Below are 13,309 nucleotides of genomic sequence, written 5' to 3' on the forward strand. Positions count from 1 at the left end.
AGAGACAATATGATGAGGAGAGGGTGAAGTTATGGAAGGAGTCAGTGAAAAGCATTCTGATTTTCACCCATGCACCATTAGGTCAGATAGAGCGGCAGCAGGTGGAGTGGCAGCAGGTGGAGTGGCAGCGGAGGAGGAGGAGGAGGAGGAGGAGGAGGAAGGAGCTGTGACAGTGGGCAGGTGGGCTACAGCTGAAGCCTGCCTCTTCAGCACATAGTCCTTGAAAAGGGCCATGTTGGTGTTTGGCCTGGCCTTTGCTGTCTTCAGGTAGGTGACCAGAGCCTGGGCCTCCTTGCCTGGCTCCTCATACACCTCCTTCATAGACCTGCCCTTGAAGTCGCCAAACTCCACCATCAAACACCCAGAGTCACCGCTCCTCTGGGCCTCCTGGAACAAGGCCTGTTTCTTCCCATACACCTCCACAGCCTCCCCTATCTCCCTGATCTGGGAGGTGTACCTGAGGAACAGGTGTTTGCTGGCCGACAGCGGCTCCTCCCTCTCCTCCTCCCCCGTGATGCTGCTGACCAGCTACACCGCGTAACCCAGGGAGTTCTCCAGCAGCCAGCGGAACCTCTGGTTCTGGTGTTTTCCAAACTGGATCTTACAATGAGCCAGAACCAGGAACTGGTCACCAGGATCCCCTCCGTTCTGCCTCACAAAGGCAGCGGCCTCGGCCAGAACCTCCTCCTTACGCCGGGCCCTCCCGGCCACCACCACCGTACTCCTATTTGCCTCCTCAGTCGGCCCCATCAGGAGTCGACCCTGAGGAGTTTTACGCAACACGGGATACGCATACATGATCTAAAAGGAGAGCAGCATAAGCACAATGTGACTGGTAGAAATATCATTTGAAATATTGCACGATCATCATTACTCTGGATTTTTATGTCAATTTTTACAATCAGTATTTAAAGAACTTACAAATGAGCAGCTGCATTTATTTACCATTTACTGATGCTATAAAGCATTACCAGGTATCAAATATTGTACTATACTGCAAATAAAGTGCATTGTTTTAGGCGGGAATTTAAAAAAAATATATTTTATAATAATCTTTTTTGCAATAAATGTATTAAAGACAAAAATAAGACTTGTTGGTGTTGTAGTAACAATATTATATCAAGTGTAATTTCCATTTGTTTTTAAAACCGCGCTATTATAGGCGAGAATTAAGTAAAATTAATTAAATTGGGATATTAATAATAATTCTATCAAAAATGAATCAACACTTGTTAATATAATCGTGTTACTTGTTCGTATAATGTTGTTGCTATATTACCAAGTGTAATTTCTATTTATTTTCTTGGCGGGAGGTAGACAAAAATCAAAGGAGCCCGCATTTATGATCATTCATAAAGTAATGATCATAATTGTAATCTGAATAGCGCTAAAGCGGGGCGGCCGGCGCGCACAACCTCCGCGAAGCGCGCATTATTACAGCAGCAGCACAGCGCGATCAAGTGTGATCAAGATGCAAACTTGATCACATTCATGTAAAATATTATTATTACTGTATGAAAAAAGCGTGACGGTCGCTGTACAAGCTAGCGACAGACACAACGGCTAAAACCGAGACGGTAACAGAAAGAGTTCGTATCAATCTGCCGTCTTTGCAGCATGCTCGGTATTTGTAATAAACAAAGAGAGAATATTGATATATATTTTAAACTTACCGCTCGCCAAAGTAGTCCAGACAGTTGTCAACGTAAAGATGACTGCGGAGCGTCTTCCTCCGAGCGCTTATGAGGGATCCGGGTGCTGGAAGGCGATTGGTCAAATGTAAGCCCACCAGCGGGGCAGGTGGTTGGCTGAGCGCCGCCTGAGGGCGCGCTGCGATTGGCTGGAGTGGGCTTACTTTGCTCGTAGATCGGGAGACAGCAGGCGCAACGCCGCCATCTTGGATGGGTCTCTCCTACTTTAAGTTAACATAGGAGCCGAGAGGAGTAAACGTAGAGGGAGCAAGTTTGCCTGTATTTTCTGCAGCTTTCAGCTACAATAATGGGATTTAAAAACAGAAAGTAGATCATCCCGTACAGATGAGCATTTTGTGCTGAGATCGGTTAACTTAACCCTCGTCAGATGGTCATAGTTCTGCAGAGCTCCACATGTCCATCTGGGAATCGCTCCATTGGAGATGTATTTCATTAGGAGGGCCTTATCAAAAATCCTCACATATGATTGGATGAACCACTTGTCTGTCACGCTTACTGACGCACTACTTCAACCTGATCAGTCAGGTTAGAGATTGGTTCTAAAGATGAGTTTTACTCATGTCTATTGATTTGTTATCGCTGTATTTCATAAACCAATGCTGAATCACAGAGCTGCAGAGAGCAGGACATGCAAGAAGCTGTACAACGCATTTATTTTCAGACAGACCAGACAGAATCAGAATCAGACATATTTTAATAATCTCACAGGGAAATTACTTTTTCAGGGGCCTTTACCTCCAGCCCTGTTGCAAGCCAGGTAGTGTACGACACTGAAATGACCTGGAAGCTTTAAAGACCACTTTTTCCTTTTATTAAGACGGTGCGTCTGCATGTGTGGCTGCACAGCCCAGAAATATGAAGAAATTATCATTAAAAAGTAAAATATTCATTAATACATTATATAATAAATAGGGCTGGGCAAGTTAACGTGTTAATTTAGCGTTAATTCATTACACTATTAACGGCGATATTTATTTTATCGCGCATTAACGCATGTTGCTCACATGCTTTCAGTCAGTGTCAGTCAGCAGGCGCGCTGACTGCAGCGCGCTGACTGCAGCACTCCGTCACGGCAGCACTCTCCCGCCCCCCCTCCCCTCTCGTACATGGCTCAGCGGCGCCAGCCAATCAGCACGCAGGCTCAGCCTGGCCCGCCCACTCAGCTCTCACACAAACTTAACAAAGAAACAGCTGAGAGAGACCGCAGCAGCAAAAAAACATGAACCGGGGAAGTAGCACCGTTTGGCTTTATTTTAATACCGTAAATGAAATCAAGCTGTATGTTTTGTAAAAAGCCGGTTCATTTCAGTGGAAACACAGCAAATTTATCTAAGCACGTGAAAAAACATGAAAACGTCGAGCCCCAGAAACGGAGAGAGGAGACGAAACTTCTCTCATTGCCCCGACAGACCCACAGACTGACGTCTCTGACTGAGGCGTTTCAGTCCTCCAGGGAACATCCAGGTAGATCAGTGGATGGATGGATGGATGGATGGATGGATGGATGGATGTTACTGGAGCCCACACATAACATGTAATTAAGACCTTGAAAGAACCCAGTACATATATTAAAAAGTGTTATTTAAGATAAGATAACATTAGCTAATCCTTTTTTTATCCCACGACGGGGAAATTTATAGGATTAAAGCAACAGGCAGGTGCACACAACACAGACAAAATTACATAAGAATTGAAATATATAAGAGGTGGATTAGCGAAAAAACACTGAACATAACATTATTATTATTATTATTTAATTGTAATAATAAAATAAAAACCACAAAACCCAAAAGGTCAACAGTTTCATGATACATCAAGCTTAGGGACTGGCTAATATACAGCAGGTCAAAAAAGGCCATATTTTGGCTGCAGTGCTTGCTGTTCTCTTATGAAGAAAAGATCAACTAGTGCACTAAATTCAATAGATGGGTTGAAAATATCCAGTATAAAATAAGTGCTACAAATGTTACAACACTTTTGTTCATATGGCAGCAGAACATTAAAATAAAAGTGCTCTTTACACTACTTTTGAATTCATTCTTGGAGTTTGTAAATACAATGCGATTAATCGCGATTAATCGCGATTAATCAGGGAGATTAATCGCGATTAAATATTTTAATCGTTGCCCAGCCCTAATAATAAAACATTTTATCAATGGCATAAAACAAAGTATTTCAGTATGAAAGTGCATATTTCTTCATTGATTCCATATGTCAAAGAGCACACATTTAAGAAATATGCTGTTTAAACAATGAACTATAGCATTAAAACATGTATTTTTTTTTTATTTTTTATTTTTATGTGTGACAGCATCCTGTATCATAACCACATCTCTGCTGTTCACAACAAACCAAACCGTGTGACAATCGGGTCAAAGGTCAGGGAATACTGATTTATTTTATTTGGGCAGCTTCCTCAGTACAAGTAAAGGCACTGGGGTCACGCAACAGACCCATCCAACATGGCGGCCGTGCTGAAACCTCAGCTCCAACAGGCAGCGCCAGTCAGTGGAGTGTTTAGCTAAATAATGTCAATGGTTCATAATACCATAGACACCTGTTGTGTTAAAAAGTCTAAAAGCAGTTAAAGGAACCATGTCATGATCAGCAGTAGTTTGGCTAAAGTGTGAAGGAAGAAGCTGATGCTGCAGAGATGAAGGTTAACCAGGTGATGATGTGGAAAGTGATGAAGAGGATGGAGCCAAGACTCTGAAGCTGAAAGGTGGACAGATACAGGAATTGTTCATGGACATTTTAAAACTACCAGATCTGGTTGAATTTGACTTTGCTCAATAATCAGGTGAGGAAACTGATGTGGCCTGATGTCCACAGACCGGGGATGTATGGGCTGACTGGATGTTCAGTTAACTGATTATCGCTTTAAGTCCTCGTTTAGTGTGAAGCGCTTTGATTAAAGCAGCATATAAATGTTATCAGAGGTAAAGGCGGGTAAAAACTGAGGTTTAGGAATCTGTTCTTCCTGAATTGGTTAATCTGAAGTGATGTTATTCATGGTTTTATGTTGTATGTTCTTTAAATACCAGAACTAATAAATAACATTTTCCTTTTTTATTCAGACGTGATCAGCCACTATGTAGTTGAGGAGCCGTTTCCTTTAAATATATTTAATAAGTTTAAATCTGTTATAGCTCTGAATGAGGTGCATGTTTCAGCTTCTCTAAGGTCCATTCAGCTCCATGTCTGGCTGGTTCTGACCCGGCGGGTTAAAGCTGTTCCTGCTCCATGCCACCAGTCACCTGTCTCCAGGTGAGATGGCTGTAAACCCACCTGAGAGGTTAAACAACCGTCAGCTGCTCCTGGACCAGAACGCTGCTGGTCAGTGCGCCGGTTCTAGCTCGGGATCCCCTGCAGGCTGAAGCCAAAGCAATAAAAATATCATTACATATTTCGCAAAGGTTTTTCTTTATATTTTTAAAAGAATGTAACTAAATTTGTAATTCTTAATATTTTCGGAAGTAACTGTAACTGAATTACATATTTTCTCATTGTAACTGTAACGAATTACAGTTACTCTTTTTTTGTAATTAAATTACGTAACGTCGTTACATGTAATCCGTTACTCCCCAACACTGGTTGCCAGACATTGTTTTTACCGGTTCCTTGCAAGTTTTACAAATCACTGTGGTTTATTTCTGTCAGACTGGCGAACTAGTAAAACCCCGTTTTGTAACTGTTTCCTCCGACGCTACTTGATGCAACATATTCACGTGCTCTGTGTTGTGGTTTGAGAGGGCGGCGCTTTGTGATGGCGTGCCTGGGTCTGCGATTACGATTGGTTAAGAGGAAGCAGTGACTGTAGCATCAACTAAAATGATAGGCTGAAAGGAAGGAAAACGCTCTATCGAAGTTTTATCGACCCTATTTTTTCCTATCGCGCCACACGTCTATCGATCGATATATATTGTTATTGAATTATCGTCCAGCCCTATTCTGGAGTATATGCAAATTGCCGTTATAAAAACTGAAGCAGTATACTTTGTAAATATTAACATTTGAATCATTCTCAATACTTTTGGCCATGACTGTACGTGCTTTTAAATGTAGACGCTCATTACCTGTCTCACCCCCACCAGGTGTGCTCTGTCACCGCCTCTTCCATATATGGGCAAGAGAACCAGCACACAGTGCCCTACTTCCTGGACAGCAGCTACAATCTGAAGAGACCAAGAGTGGAGAAAAAAAAAATGTTAAAGCAGCTGTGCTGTCCTCCCCCTGAGTTTTCCTGATTTATTTATTTTTTCAGCAGCTAGACAGCCAGATAACGACGCTCCAATAACCAAACTTCTTTCTCTCTTTAGTTTATTGAAGAGTGACCTCTGACCTCTGACATCGCTTTAGCCATCGTAAACTGTAACATACCAGGCTTTGGATTAGCAACAAACATTACAAATCAGTCACTCTTGCTGCAAGCTAAAATAAAAACATTTTCATAACTTTAGCGTACAATCATTTACACCTCAGTTACATAAGGCAAAAAGACAATTATTGTTTTCACAATTAACCAATACTTACGAACAAATCTCGTCTGAAACACAACGTGAAAGATAGTAATCAGCCCACAACTGCTCGGTGCTCACTGAGCTCTATTACACACTGGATTGATGATTGGCCCTAAAAACTGAAGTCACTGGCCGCCATCTTGCTACTCCCTACTCTCACAGAATCCCACAGGATTTAGTTGCAACAACAAGCAGTTTTCTGGCTGTGTGAAAACGTTTCACAGGTAATTCTACAGTCAGTGGATGTACTAACACTATCAACTACTAGGAAATTAGGTGCTGAAATATTTTACATGTTATTCATATACATATAAATATGTATATATATATATATATATATATATATATAAATAAATAAATGCTAAATATTTCAGCACATGACTTTCTCAGTACTTGATAGTTTTAGAACATAACATAAAAGTATAAGGCATTTGACATTTTAAAAGTTTTAAACCCCCCTGAACATGAGAAAATCCTCGTTATTCGATGCTGTAGCACACAAATTCCCTAGTTACTGGAGGAAAATAGGGAGTACCAATATGGCGGCTGGTGGCTTCACAGCGACTCGTTCTAACAGCGGCTATTAGCACTCCAGTGTATAATAGAGATCAGTGATCAAAACCGACTCATACAAAAAAAAACAACCTGCATAGAGCAGCAGTTTTTACATTAATCTCTTTCTCTTTTTATACATTTACCCAAATCAACTGCACAGTATTTATCCTCTTTTTAATCTTAAATCAATGAACGTGAACCATTAAAATTGACAAAGTATCACATAAAGCTATAAAATTAATTTTTAAACAGCCCACACAAAAAATGGTGTATATGAATTATTTTAAATCACAGTTCAATCATGTTTGTTAATCATTCATTAAATTACTGTCTCTCAATAACTCAAAAGCACACTGTTGCTTGTTTTAGCTCATAAAACCAGCTCGCTTAACTATATAGCATTAGTTAGCATATAGTAATAGTACAAATCACATGCAGCAATAGCTCAATTAACACAGATAATTTACACAAAACTAATTTTTTTACATCCTCAATTCACTCATATACCTTCATCTGTCTCCAGCTGGTTTTAAACATCGTCTCCAAGCATAACAATATAACAAAGATACTTTCTCCATGAAATCAGTGAGCAATCAGCCAGAATCAGCAGTAGTTAGCATGCTATGCTAAGCGCTAATCATCATTACTCACCGCAGTTTTCACTCGACAAAACACAACAACACGGTGATGTCCCGCAACCAGAAACCCTCCTGGCAGGTGCAGATAATCTCCTAGGATCAATAACTCAAGATATAACACAGTTTTAATCAGTATTTACTTAGTAACTAGTTATATTGACGCCTCCTGTTCTAACTCTCTCTAAACTGCAGTAACGGCATCAGCGCAAAGAGAAAAAAGACAAAAGAAGAAGCGCGTAGAGCTTGTAGTTGTGAATACGCTCCCTGCTGGCAGAAATATGGAACTACAACAGAAACAAACTATTGAATATTACAAAGAATACAAAATTAATATTCTGCCTTTTTTTAGATCACAAGGGAAGTGAGGAAAATTTTTCCAAATATTCCAGCCATCAGCTTTTCTACATCAAAAAGAACATGGAAAAGGAAAGAGTTGCTCTGGGTGAACAAATACTGACGGCATCAGGTAGGACCAGGCAGGGATTTTAGGGCTAAATATTGCCATGTAGAGCTAATATATAGAATATGCAACTAGAGTATATTGCAAAGTGGTAAACCTTGTTTCAGTGTCTAAGCTCTGTTTAGGGAGATGCTACAAAATCTGCTGGCCACGCCCACATTAAGACATTTATGTCATGTGGAATATGAAACGCATGGAAGTGATAAAAGCCGACTATTTGATGACATTTATAGTTACATAGAGACAAAGAAAAAGAAACTTCATGTCCTGTTAAATCCCCAAAGAATGTTTTTTAGCCTGTGGAACAAGCAGTGATCAGGTAATGCTCCACAATAACCACACTAAAATGTTTTCACTTCAATTAGATTTTATTTCTATAGCGCCAGTTCACAACACGTCATCTCAAGGCTCTTTACAAAGTCACATTCAATCAGATCCTAAAAAGTAGCTCTCAGTGTTTCCAGTCCAGAGTGCATGTAGGAGGGAAACATTTGGTACTAAAACGCCTCTCACTGCATGGCAGAAATTGTGGCATTAAGCACATCTGTGGTCAGAAGCTTTGGGCATTACGCCATCCAGTTGAGTCCCAACAGAAATAGTTTATGAAATATGGAACCTGGCAACTTCTCCCCTTCATGATACGCCTTCACTCAAGGCTTTGGATGCAAGCATAGAGACATATGCAGCAGCTTCTTCTTATTATTTGATTATTATTCTGCTTCCACACAAACATGAGTGTCAGCCGCATCTTGGCTGAAGGAAGAATGATGAGGGCGGACTGCAACAAGTTTGGAGTTAACACGGTGAAATCTAGCCAGAGTTGAACTAAACTGGAGCATTAGAAGACAAAAGGGCAGCCAGAGAGAGCAACGGCAACGACATAGAGCAACTGGAATCATTCTAGAGCTCCGTATACGCATGAGGTGTTCACTGTCAACATCTGGTTGAAATCACTAAGGTAGTTGAAAAGATGGCCCAGACAAAAAAGAATTTAAAAGGTGCACCAAGAGGTAAAAAGCTATTTATTCAAGGATTCACAGCACACCTTCATAAATATGAAAGCATTTACTATTTACATAAACTGCATTTATTTCACATTTCAAACACACATCACTGTCACATTTAACTCTTCCAAAGAATGTCAAGAATCTTCTTCAAAATGAGCAGAGCTTAAAATGTTGGTCTATATGTAGTAATAAAGATTCTCTGCATGTGTAACAAAGGCAGGTTTTTAGGTTGGCCCTGAAGTGTTAAGCTTTACTGTAAATGTCCCAGCAATAGGTTGGATGATGTGGGCAGAGAAAAACAGCGTAGCTGCATCCCTGTTGCCTTGCTGGCCACATCTAGCTTCAGCAGATCATTTGGTTTTCACAAACTCTGTCACACTTCATTGGGATTGTCTGCAAACTGCATTGCTTCATTATAAATATGATCTGGATGTTGACAGATAACAATGATCCTGTAGTTTAACACATAGCAGCAAAAGAAAAGGATGGAAGCTTGTTTTCTATGAAGATGTGGTAGTGTGACCTCTGAACATGGAGCTGATCTTAGTGGATGGAACACATGGAACCATAAAGGTGATGTTACCTATTTTCTGCCATTGTAGACTTTGATTCATGGAACAACTGCTCCTTGTGTTCTATGGTAAAAGCAGCCAGAGCCTCCAGTTACAAACTGGCTGAGTAAATGTATTGTTTGCTGCTGATTTTCTGCCGTTTAGTAACTGAATCCTCAGCATGTGGAGCATTTCATGGTGTCATAATGGACGTGTGATCATGCTATATTCAGCTAATCCTCAGCAGGATCTGCAACATGAAAACAGTAGACGGCTTTCAGATTGTCTGCAGGTAACTAAATGCCAGCTTAGTCAGCTACTAAGTCAGATGAAGGCCTGATTGCTCACTCGCATTAGCATTTGTAATTATTTAGTCATTTGTATACCTGTACCTCAGTAACAATGCTTATTCAGAACATTGTGAATCTGTGAACTGACTTAGTTTTAGAGCATAAAGTAAAAATACAGGTCTAACAGTCATTGAGGGAAAGCAGATCATCAAGGCTTTTAACATGAAATGATAATATTACCAAAGGTATAGAGGTACTCTATATGACAAGGTTTTGACTGATTTATGACCCCAGATAATAAATCTAAACCTCCTCAATCAGTTTGAGTGTCCCAATGATCCTAGGAGCTATGCTGTCAGTGGCTTTAAGCCCCTAGTAGGGTCACCCAACGCAGACAGGTCCTAGGTGAGGGACCAGACAAAGAGCAGCCCAAAAAGCCCCTTATGATGAATACCATAAATGGATACCATGTTCCCTCGCCCGGACGCGGGTCACCGGGGCCCCACTCTGGAGCCAGGCCTGGAGGTGCGGCACGTTGGCGAGCGCCTGGTGGCCGGGCTTTTACCCATGGAGCCCAGCAGGGCTCAGCCCGAAGAGGTGACATGGGTCCCCCTTCCGATGGGCTCACCACCTATCGGAGGGGCCAAAGGGGTCGGGAGCGTTGTGCAATGGGTGGCAGTAGAGGGCGGGGACCTTGGCGTTCCGATCCTCGGCTGCAGAAGCTGGCTCTTGAGAGGTTCCGACTAGAGATAGTCGGACTCACCTCGACGCATGGCTCTGGCTCTGGAACCAGTCTCCTTGAGAGGGGCTGGACATTCTTCCACTCTGGAGTTGCCCCTGGTAAGAGGCGCCGAGCTGGGGTGGGCATACTTGTTGCCCCTCATCTCGGTGCCTGCATGTTGGAGTTTACCCCGGTGAACGAGAGGGTGGCCTCCCTCCGCATTCGTGTGGGGGGACGGGTTCTGACTGTTGTTTGTGCTCATGCGCCAAACAGCAATTCAGATTACCCACTCTTTTTGGAGGGGGTACTGGAGAGTGCCCCTCCTGGGGACTCCCTCGTTTTGCTGGGGGACTTCAACGCTCACGTGGGCAATGACAGTGGGACCTGGAGAGGCGTGGTTGGGAGGAATGGCCCACCTGATCTGAACTCGAGTGGTTTTCTGTTGTTGGACTTCTGTGCTCATCATGGATTGTCCATCACCAACACCATGTTCAAGCATAAGGGTGTCCACATGTGCTCTTGGCACCAGGACACCCTAGGCCGCAGTTCAATGATCGACTTTGTTGTTGTTTCATCTGATCTGCGGCCGCATGTCCTGGACACTCGGTTGAAGAGAGGGGCGGAAAAGAGAAGTGTTAACACGTTATTGTTCAGTTAGTGGGTTAAATACTCAAACTGATACTAATGATATCAGTTTGAGCCGGTGAGGTGGGCAGATTTTAGCCTTATTGGTGCACTACTCGTGAGGAATAAACAGTGGGAAAAATGCATAAATAAATAGTGTAAAGGGCTCCTTTAGAGGGAAGAGGAGGAATAATGGTTTGAGATGAAACCCCTGATGTTACAAGTTCCTTAAAATGACCCTTAAAAGTCCAGACTTAAATTACATTTAATGTATTTATGCTCACCTGAATTAAAGAGCAAGGCAGCATTCCATTGAAGCACCGCTGGTTCTGTGTCGTTAAAAACAAAACAGCATGAAACACAGCTACTGACTCTCCCATTGACTTTAACTGGGACATCTTGGTACAAGTGGAAGGACATTAAACGTAGTGATTCATGTTTTGAAGGCTTTGACTTTCTGTGTTGGTTGGCCACTGGTGTACGATGTGTAGCTCTGATGTTTGGTCTCATAGTGCCGACAGACATTATACTCTTTCATCACAGCCACATCTTCATTATAAATCAAACAGACACACTTTCTGTTAATTTCTTTAAAGAAATACTCATTCTCCCACCGTCTTTGAAATTTTCTAAACTCATTTGCTATTCTGTGTTTCTTCAGTGCTGCCATCTCTGGTGACTCGCGGTAAAAGTTTTTCTTCGCTTAATTTTGTTTCTGTGGCTCCATCTAGTGTTGAAACTGAGAAGTGCAGCAGAGTTCAGCTCTAGCTTCTTGTGCGGCCATATTCAATTTTATTTTCAGAATTTGCTGCGGGCCAATAAAAAGTGGACCAAGGGCCACAGTTGGCCCGCGGGCCGTAGGTAGGACAGCCCTGCTTTCTACCTTGTGTGTAGTGGTGATTTAGTCTGTGCCTCATTATTCCAGTGTTCAGTGTTTAGAGCTAAAACCTGATACCGTGCAGAGATCCCAGAATATTCTTTGAAGGAAACATTGAAGAGATTGATAGAACTCAGAGCCCACTCACTTCATTTGTGAGGATTAAAGGGCTACAACCAGAACACATCCAGCTTGGGTCAGAACCAGAACACATGGCTGTGATCTGCTATGTGGGTTCTGCAGGTTCTCCAGCATAAGATTGGTTATTTGGGTCCATCTTTGCTGTATTTCCTGGAGTTCTGAAGAACCTCATCATCATTCTCCACTTAAACTCCCTCCATGCGTCTGAATTTGTAGTCAGATGAGCTTCAGTGCAGATTGTCTCCCAGTCCTCTTCAGAACAAACTGGGCCCGGTTCTTCCTCCATCTCTGCTGAATTGCTCCAGAGTTCTGCTGCTTCATGGACCCAAAAATCCTGTATAAGGTCCAACATATTTCTTTGCTGCTCTTCCTACCTGGACAACAATCAGAGCTTCTCAATGGGAGCTGGAGCTCTGATTTTACTCCTGATGTGACATCAGGGAGGATCTGAGCTGAGAGCATCTAAAATGATCAGTGTTGGCAGTTTATCTTCACTTTTAAGTCCTTTAAATGTTTTAAACTGGCCATTAGCAAATAGTTAATGAATGTAATGAAGTTTGTATTCTGCCCATTTTTAAAACTAATATCTAGGTTATTTGGACGCCTCCCTGGTGAGGTGTTCCGGGCATGTCTCACCGGGAGGCCCAGGGCACACTGGAGGGACTATGTCTCTCTGCAGGCCTGGGAACGCCTTGGGATTCCCCCGGAAGAGCTGGCCCAAGTGGCTGGGGAGAGGGACGTCTGGGCCTCCCTACTGAAGCTGCTACCCCCGCGACCCGACCCCGGATATGCGGAAGACGACGGACAGATGGACTTAGTTTTTCACTCACTGCTTCAGGGTTCTAACCTGACTCCGCCAGATAGATTTGCTCCGCATATCCATCTGGAAACCTTCCATTGAAGTAATTTTGGGAAGGGGTGAAAATACTGGTTAGCTGATTGGCCTATGTTGGTGATAGACGGGCCAAATGAACCAATCAGATTCGTCGTCACTCTGTTACGAGCGACGACGAAAACACAACCACAAGCCAAGCTACTCTTGCTGCTGCAGGTAAAGGCTCGTTAGCTCAGCAGAGAAATACTCTGTAATTCCGATAAAACGTGCTCGATAGCCATGCTAACGCTAGTTTCATCGGCTGAAGCCGCCATGTTGTTTAGACTGAACTGACGCGCTTCCCGTTGCGTCACACCTCAACCCGCCTCAAAGCCAACG

General features: G+C 42.6%; 1 protein-coding gene and 1 pseudogene across 1 annotated transcript in view; one reads left to right on the forward strand and one right to left on the reverse strand.

Annotated features, from left to right (window-relative positions):
- Positions 1-13,309, reverse strand: part of LOC118561913 — a 716,353-nt gene that overhangs the window by 468,310 nt on the left and 234,734 nt on the right. The gene's annotated exons all lie outside the window — the stretch shown is intronic.
- The window catches only part of LOC118561874, a 951,216-nt pseudogene that overhangs the window by 430,639 nt on the left and 507,268 nt on the right, over positions 1-13,309 (forward strand).

The sequence above is a fragment of the Fundulus heteroclitus genome, unplaced genomic scaffold (assembly GCF_011125445.2).
Source record: "Fundulus heteroclitus isolate FHET01 unplaced genomic scaffold, MU-UCD_Fhet_4.1 scaffold_75, whole genome shotgun sequence".
In the NCBI taxonomy this organism is placed as follows: Eukaryota; Metazoa; Chordata; class Actinopteri; order Cyprinodontiformes; family Fundulidae; genus Fundulus; species Fundulus heteroclitus.